This window comes from Bombus huntii, chromosome 11, assembly GCF_024542735.1.
Source record: "Bombus huntii isolate Logan2020A chromosome 11, iyBomHunt1.1, whole genome shotgun sequence".
NCBI classification, from domain to species: Eukaryota; Metazoa; Arthropoda; class Insecta; order Hymenoptera; family Apidae; genus Bombus; species Bombus huntii.
Window position 1 is genome coordinate 12,634,542 of NC_066248.1, and position 10,020 is coordinate 12,644,561.

A 10,020-nucleotide genomic window follows, 5' to 3' on the forward strand; every position below is an offset into this window, starting at 1 on the left:
GCTGTGGAAGGTTTTCTGAAAAGATACTCCAATATTGTGTAATTTTTGTTGAATAATAATTTTGATTAATGAAATGACAAATGTGTGACATTAATAGTCGTTAAAGATATTCCAATTCTTCTGTAGTTCTATATTAAATCCGTGATTTTTCGTTATTCTATTTGTTCTGTAGTTCCACATTAAGTTTGCGAATTTATTCTTATCTTATTACTCCATTTCTTCTATAATTCTAGATTAACCTCTTAAATTTATTCTTTTCTTTATTTTTTATCCATAATATTCCAAAATGCTTAGATACTCAATCAAACATTCTAATTGTGCCGTTCACTGGCGCAACAATTGACTAACGAAGAGTTATCTTACCTAATAAATTTGTTAGCTCAATGAAACGATCCTCGTAGAATTTGTCACCTCAATCGATCACTTCATAAAGTCTAACTTTCTATTAAAATTTTATAACACGATATGCTAATAATATGGAAAAGCTTTTGTCACGACATAGCCGAACGTTTGGTGTGCAGCGTGAAAAAGGAAATAAGAAACGAGAACTGTTCTAGGCTGGGTACAATTTGGTACTGTGAAAGTGGCATGGGGCTCTTAGAGCATATATACCGTCCCGGGGGTATTTTACCCCCTCCATAAGGGCGGTCCGCCGTCTATGGGGCACCGTACCAAGGGTTCACCCCATAATCACGACGTGTAGGGGCACCTAACGTTCTCCCCACCACTCTCTTTGTATGTATTAGACGCGTGCCACGGCAATGCAGTCGTCTAGTTGAGGAGATTAGAGGTTTTTAGGGCGATTACACTTCTTCATGGAACTCATGCGAGGACGATTACCAAGTTTCGTGGCGTGTTATTGAAATTTCTATGGTGAGGATATTGTGGTCACTTGATAAACGTGTTTCACCTTTGTGTATAAAGATATTAATTCTTTCTTCTGATATACTGTTATGTATCGCTTTGTCTCTCGTGATTTTCATATTAATTGTTAACATTGACTTTTATCAATAATTTTAATTTTAATATAAACTTTATTGACTAACTGGCTAACTCTCTTTTCTTATCTACAATGACTTACATGTAATTAAAATACTGCCTTATTACTAACATGATTCATATTGATTCTTTTTAAAAATCTAATAAACTTTATTGATTTTTGTGTCTCTGATATGTGATAATCTGACTAATGTACTATCATTCCTAACTCTAAATTATTTCAATTAGTATTGAATAATTCGAATGTGATAAAACTATGTTTGGAATTATATTATAAGATAAGAAATTGCGCCGTTATTTCTTCGCTTTGTAACCGGGCTTTCTATGCTGTATAGCGGGATATCAATAATAAAGGCGCACGTCTGCTGTACTGTAATGTGATCAGTGAATATACGAGATTAATCAAATACCTCTTACCTCGCTTATTATACAAAAAAGTGAAACTCAATTATCCTTCCGTTCACCACTGTCGACTTTCACTGAAATTTTCACCTTCGCAACCTCGTTGAATACTGTCCAAGGATGTACGGTTGGAAATAAGTGAACGATAATCTAATAAAACCAACTATGGCCATCTGTCACATTTGCTAATCAGCTGATAATGCTCGAACATCACTATAGAAACTAATAGGTAGATCACCTCTGATAAACAAGCTTCCAATCGACTGTGAATTTTACAATTAATCGGTTTACAATAGCTTTTTCAATGAAATAAATTGTTGCAGTTAACAGACTTTAATGTAGTTTGCTTCTATAGGTGTATTTTCTTAAAAATATATCTTTATTAAAACATTCTGCATAATAGTATTTTTTATTTTTCTTTTTTTTCATAAATTTCCAATTATATCATCAAACGTAAAAAAGTTTGACGTATCGCAGCTACTTGTTTCATCACGAATGTCCGCGGGAAATATCGGCAATTGCACGAGAGTACACACTCACAGTTTCCAGCTCCCACGAAATATCAGTTTGCAGTGTGCACAGGGATCATCGGTAGCACGATAGGAAAAGCATTAATCAATGTTTTCTACAAGTATTAAAGTTTATCAATCTCCGTCACATTATTTGACAAGTTATGTAATCGACAATATCTTTCAGTATTAATCGCGTATGATTGGAACATCGTGTCTACTGTCTAGCATGAAAAGGTGTACGAGTAATATGCAAGATTGATTCGTAAGGGAACGAAAAATATCAGAATCACGTGTGTTTGCATAACGATTTGTTATCGATAATATATTCGCGTATTCAAAGTGAGTAATTTATCCAATAAACACGAGCAAATTGTGATTTTCAAGCCAGTGTCCGACTGATATTTACAAGGTTGGTATATCTTTAGTAATAATTCAACGTAATATATGTCTTGCAATTTATAATTTACATTATTTTAGTATTTCTATTATAATTCTTGACATACTTGAATTAATTATTAATTTATATTAACAGTTGGCCTACATTATAATTTTCTTTATCATCTCAAGGATTACTTATCCTGTTTTTCTTATTTTTGTGTCAAAAGAAGAGCTTGAACCTATAACTGACTTAACAGCGCTCCCAGCTTTCTTTTTTCTTCGAGCGATAACAGTTTCTCTTCTTCGGATCTTCACCGATGCACGATAGCAATTTAAAACACGCAAGTACGATAATTGCACCGGTAGTCGGCTATTAGTTTTTTAACTCCAATTTCTCTCCTATCGTAAACGGAAGACAGATAATGATTCGTTTAATGAACGAAAATTATGAAACAGTTGCAGCGTAAGATTTACATAATTGCATTATCTGGTCATCGAGCGTTCGAGCGCGATCGTCATTCATTCGAACCTTGAGTCTTTTTGTTATAATTTTCATCCTAAATCTGGTCTTTTCATAAAAGTTTATTCTCATCAACACTTAACATTTCTTTCCGTTATAAGTTCTTAAGTATATTAAAATAAGACTACTATTTGATATCTAGTAATTAGAATAGGATTTTCTGAAGCTGTCGGTTTATTGCTTACATACGTTTATTCATGATTATACTAAGTTCAAGATTCTACCCTCTAGAGATAAAATATGCTGTAGTGAGCCGATCGATTTCGAGTGCAAACCATCAATGCGATTGATGATACGTGATTTGCATGATACGCTTTGATACGATTCGATCGACTCTATTGAACTGACTATAAACGAAAGCCGTGTATAATACCACTTTTTATGCATCTCATTTGCATTTAAGATGCTCATCAGCGCCATTGATAGTGCAACATTGGATAGTGCAACAGAGTCTCTTCTAATGAATCTGCTTCTTTGAAAAGTTTACCGTAATTTCAACTTAAAAATTATATAATATAAAATACTTTACGATTAAGTAGAAACATTTATATTCGATAATTAAATATGCTAAGTTTGACGGTATCATGAATTTTGCCATTTACATTAGCAATATAAAATATTCTAAAAACTTTTTGTTCAACGGTTCAAGTAAAATCTTTATTGCCTAGAAAGCGGTTTACGATAGATCGGTTTGCAAAGTAGACATGCGAAAGTCGACTTTTGATAAACATTTATGGTACTCCTAAGAGCAGAGAAATTGGCATACCGTGAAATTACCGTTTTAGTGGTAAGTTCGTTCTTTATAACTTCTCGCCATTTACATAAATCTACGTGAATACGAATTTTATAAAACTGCGAATTTCAGATCAAGGAAATTCCGTAAAATATTCTTTAAATTTTCTAGAAATTGGAACATAATAAAATGATTGTAAAAGTAGTTCCAATAAAATATGTACATGAAAATGTAATAATCCATGCGAATATAAATCAACTAAAACTTTGAATTTTAGATCAAAGAAATTTGATAAAACATTCTTTCTAAACATTCTCTCTAAAGTATTGATTCTTAACATCTTAATTTCTTAATACAGAACGTTCTGGAAATTAGAATACAGTAGAATAATTAAAAAAATATTGTTTCTAGTAAAATATTTACACAAAAATATATCAATTTATAGATAGTTGCCTGAAATCCAAAGTCTACGACTGAACATTATTTTTCGAACGACCGTCGACCCTTAAAATACCTACCCTCTGCCGCAAAAGGTTCCGAACAACCCTTTTTCACACTTAGAAAATTCGTACCGTTTCGTCGATAAAAGGACGCCGTGAAATCGATGCCGTGTCAGACACATGTTCGATCAGGCCGCGGAAATATTGGGAATTACACGAAAGATTTGCTGCAGGGTGCGTGTAGAATCGAAAATCAAATAAAAAGAAAACGGGGCGTGAGGATATGTAGTATCGAATGCTAAAAAAGGGTTTGCGGAAAGCTGCCGAAGCGATTCGCTCTAATTGGATAATTTATCGGTTATGGCAATAAATAACGTCTCTCTTCTCGATCGCGCAAACGCCTTTTTACGGATTATTCATCTTCCTCGTTTCATTTTACCAATTTCAATGATTGATAGAATTTATGAATTGGAATATTTTCATGGATATGTTTAAGTAGATATGCAATATTAGATTATTTAAAAAGTTGGTAGTGAAATGCAAGTAGCGGTTGAAGAAAATATGCTTTCATAGAACTCATATTTTATTAAGTAAAATAGAAGTTTCTTTTAACAGGAGCAAAATTTTATCAAACATAACAGAGAGAAAGAAAGATAAAGAAGAGTGTTTATTATTTGATAAAATTCATAATAAAATAATCCTCCTCAAATCTATTACATAACGATTGTTAAAGACGATCCTTTCAATATTCAATAGTAATATTTTCATAAATGATTAATTAATAAACTTCTAAATGTAATATAAATTTGAGATATATGGAATTAATATTTTCAATGGTACAAGGTTAGGCTTCGCCATAATAAAATCGATCTCCTTAAAAGGTATCGCCTGGAAAAGGCGCGCGTCGTGAGAAGTAGGTTAACTAACTGGCAACACCCATGTTTCATATAGTTCACGGGAGTTTTCCCAGACCTGTAACGAGCTCCGACGGATAGAAAGAGAGAAGATCGCAGTCGATCTTTGTATAAGCTATGTTTTATCCCACGACTTTCTTCCTCTTACGACAATACGGCCGTCTATGAAGGGGCAGACGATTGCATGGTTGTCATTGTCTTGCACACGATGTCAATGATTACACAGTTACGTTGATTACATAGTAATGATGCTGTAATGAGAAATTAGATTCAAAGAAAACATCTGTTTATTGCCAACGCTGTATGTATTGATATTTCTTTTAGATTTTCTCAGCGCAGATGTGTAATAAAAGCGATTTGAGGTATTTGTGTCCATCTTGGTTGCTTATTTATGTTTCGCTTCTTTACGTCTGTTATTTACTTACCACTTCTTCTTGCGTGTTTATATTCTTTGTTTGTTTATAATCTTTTTCTTTATCTTCTCAAATTTTCTGTTTATACTAATATACATTTACACACTCCGTATCAATCGTATACATGATTATACAATAATAATAACAATAATAATAATATACACTTCTGTTCTTTATTTTTCTTCTTTTTTAAACTTATTTACATTCTTTATTCGTTTCCTTATATAAGAAAGGAGTAAATTGCGTATCTTCCCACTTTTAAATATGCGCTAAAGGTGCAGCTAGTAAAAGTATGAGAATGTCTCGACCTTCAACGCTAGCACCTGTTATTCGCCAACAGATTACTTCATACTTTTTTATTGCTAATGATAAAAATCGAACATCTTAAAATGAAGTAATATCTTTGTTTTCCAAAAATCATCAGCTTATTGCAACGAATCCTCAGTTCCCATCGAAGTGCTTCATCCACCGCCGGAAATCATTTTTTCAGAAAAGAGAAACAATCTTTGTCCGACTTTTCAAAGTCGATACTTTATCGTCAGAGGTGGAGCTGTTCGCCTCGGCCTTTGGTAACTGTACACGTCCCCTTCTCGTCTTTCCAGCAACGTCCTTCTTTAGCTACCTCGATCTACTCCTCTCTTTTCTCCATTCGTGGCCTCCTTCTCGTTAATCTGTTTGCACGACTTTTGCTCCAATCGCGAATCTTTCTATTTTCTGTTCACCTAAAAAGAAAAAAAGAAGAAAGGCAGAAATATGACTGCCACAACTCGATTAATGTAAGTCAATATTCCATTTATTCTTTCTCATTATCAAAACGTACAGTTGACAGGATAGTTTAATCATTATAATACAATTAATAATTCAGTCATTCTAATGTAATTATTGAACTGTTCCGGTAACTGAAGATTTTCATAACGAAGAGATATTTATCGGCATAAGTCATTTTTCATGAAACTGACTGACTTACACTGTCCAACTCTTAAGTCCTCTATATAACCTACATATAATAATAAGAGAAATGAGTACTTAACACGTGAAATGCTACGTGAGTTTTACATATTCTGTCCTGGGAGCTGCAATGAATTGAGATATACTACAACATACAATAATATTTAATTTCTACAAGATATTAAATACTGTATCAAATATTAATAACATTATATTCACAATGCTATTTAAGTCATTCACATTATCGAAAATTGTTTATCCATGAAATTTATCTCACCTTAATAATTCTAAAAAATTGAATTATGTGGTCCATCGATGACCACCGTAGCAGTCATCTTGTTAAAGGAAGAGTTCACGAGTCATCTCGTTCACATCCTATTAGGAACATCCTCCTCCGGTGGACTGTGGTGGTCCTCTCACTTTCTCGCGCGATCTCCGTGAGTCCTCTTTTTCCGCGTCCTTTCGAGTCCCCACCATTGCCACCACCAGTCACGTAGGTCAAAGAAACGGAGAGAAAAAAGGAGACTGCAGGGTGGCCCAGCCGCATTTGAGCGTCGCTCCCCTATAGCCTATGCTTGTTGCGTTCTCACCTCCGTATCCTGGACAGGACCTTTTGAACCGGCTCGATGAGAAAGCCGCGAGACGGAATGAGGCGGGCGCGAACGAACCCACTCGGCGCCGCGCGCGGTCACGCTTGTCGCGTGCGCACGTGTGCAGTTTCCATCGTGCGCCATCCACGGTCTACATAATATATACATACGCGTTGCATCCAGCTGCATCGAGTTGGTTCCTTCTTCCTGAATAGCATATACGTAACGATGACGCATGGAGTGTGATAAAACTATTCTTGAGTACAGAACCTCACGAAAGTATTGGAACACTTGTCATAGAAAATTTCTTACGCATTTATGAAAAATGTTGAAGTAATTACTTCAAGAAACACTCTACACCTTTTCTTTTGTATATCCGTGACCTGGAGACTGCTGTTACGAAGAGAATAGAACTTAGTGAAACAAATATTCGAAACAAGGAGAGGACCATGTTATTGTTCCCTTGAATATAAATATTGTTTTAGGTTACAAGGTCCAGAAACAAAAGAGCGATAAATAGATTTCTATTTCTGTGTCTTGTAGCCTTCAGCTAGAGCTATACACCAAGATTAACTTTTTGGTAATATCCTTTGCTATAAATATATGAACGTACTCCCTATTACCTTTTATTGTATTGTAACACTGAAAGAGTGAGGATCTGGATCAGCATACATTATACTTGTACTTATACTTACACATATACTTATTTTAATATATTTTTCTATTACAAATTCACCCACTCGTCCCTCTATCAGTCGACTTCAACAGAAAATTTCAATACGCAGAAATATCTAAGATATAATATCCGGAGCACAGAATATTAAAAAATATATTCAAAATATCCAAAGTAAAGTACTTATTGTAATATTAAGATAATGAAAGAAATCTTTATTTAAATTTTCTATTTATAGGTATATTAATATCAGATATCTTTATTTATAACGTATCTGTATAAATATTCACAGACCGGCTATAAATTTACCACATATAATATACCATATATGATGTATTTAACTAATTCAATCTATAATTGTATGAGAGTTACAATTTCAAAACATAGGATTATTTATTTCATTCAATTAAATCCACCGATGATAATTAACAGAGATATGCTGCTACCACAACCAAATGCATTCTCTGGTGCATAAAATCTACAAGCCTAGAACCTTGTTAAAGCTTAATTCTTCTAAAACTTCTACATAATTACGAGACCACCTAACACTTCGTACAACATTCTCTGTATTTATACACCTCCGAGAACACATAAAAAAAATTACGTTCGCGATATCTCAGGGCAATTACACTTCGTTTCTACTTTGCTTATCACTGACTGGCTTGCGCAGTCTCGCGAAGGAAGCGTTTGAGCAAGGGTCATTATCTCTAGCAGAGGCTGAAATCATCCAGGAACGTGTGTCTTCCTCGTTTTACCGGTCTTACCCTTATCAACGATCAAGAAGGAATACGCTGCGAGACGTTGCCCGCGAAACAACGATAAACAGCTCGCACGGAATTGCCGGTTACGCGGTTATTATCGAGCTGGTGCACGCGTCTGCGTCCCTCAGGATGCGTGGAAGCCTTCTACGTGGAAGCATGCGGCTAGTCAGGCTTCCGTAACTGTGTCGTCCTCCACTTCCTGTAGAATGCTTCGTTGTTTCCAGGGTACAGTTCCAGCGCGCGGGTGTCGCGAACTAATTAATTTTTATCAATTCTAATCTATCAAACATGACCGATCTTCACATTTCTATCTACAAAATCACGAATAAAATTTATAGCGGCGGATGAAAGAAAGTTTATAAAATAAGAACTATAAGAAGACATGGTAATTTTACAAAATGGACTTATAATTTAATGAGAGCAATGATATAAATGCAGTGTATACCATAAGATAGAAGATTGTTACTAATATTGAAACAATTTGTAGCACAAAAGTTTCTAGTAAAATTCATAGTATATTAATTTCAAATTTTCTCCACTTCCCTCTCCCTGCCCTGTATATCTTGTATAGCTTTATCATTGGGAGACTTTTAGTGCAAAACAATAAAGATCGCAATGAATGGAGAGGAAGGAATAGTTTTATTTATTAATTTTCAACGTGCAGATAGCGTAGCTCACTGAAATAACAAAATATATAGAACACGATTTCAACGTCACCTGCGACCGTACGATTAAAGTTAACGTCATATCTGTCCTAAGATTCTTGACAGAATACGTGGGTAGAGTTTATAAAAAATAAAACCATTACAGTTCAAATATGAATGATAATTTATAAATTTCTGATATCTACTGTGCACGTATCTTTTTCTCTATGAGAATCGCGTTTAGATTGGTTGTGTGAATATAGAAAAGTGGGCAGAGTTACGAAAGTGGACTAACGATAGCGTTAAGAACAAGTATCATTGCGAGACACGGAGGATTGCGGAATGATTATTGTGTATGTTTCGTGGCAATTCCTGGTGCCGTTTCGTTCCGTAATTTGAACTTTCTAGTCTTATATGGGAAAAACAAGGACATTAAGGGACATTAAGGGAATTAATGGATACCGCCGCGTTTCTTACGGAGATGAAAATAGTAGGGATTATGTAACTGTGCAAAGAGATGCTTTAATGGACTTGTTTTGGCGCTATTGGACGTCGGTGAAAGCAAGAAAAATTAATTGGGAGCTTTAATAGGAAATGGTATGTGATAAATTTCTTCGATTTATTACTAGAATTCTAGTTTGTCATTAGTAGCAGAGAATTTCTGATATACATGACGACGTGAAAGTATTAATTTAGGAAGCAAAAAGTTCTAAAGTAAAAAGTGTTTCACAACATTCAACTTCTGATGAATCTACGATAATTTGTGATCTCAATTTTGCTGCAAACATATTTAGCCCCAGAACGCAACTGCTCATAACTAAAATTTATGACTAAAATAGGTTTCATTTGTTCCAAATAATATCTTTGATTCTCAACTATTAAATCATTAAACTATGAATCAAGGATAAAGTGTACATATATATCATAAAAATAGGAGTTTTCCAGCCAATCAAAAATGATGAAACTAAAATATTTTTTCAGATAATGTCACCAAGGAAAGTTCTCTCTAATTTTGTTTGGATCCCTTTCGCGTCACACTCCCAGTCACGATGGAACCACGAAAGAGACTCACCTGGCACGTCGAGGTACAAAA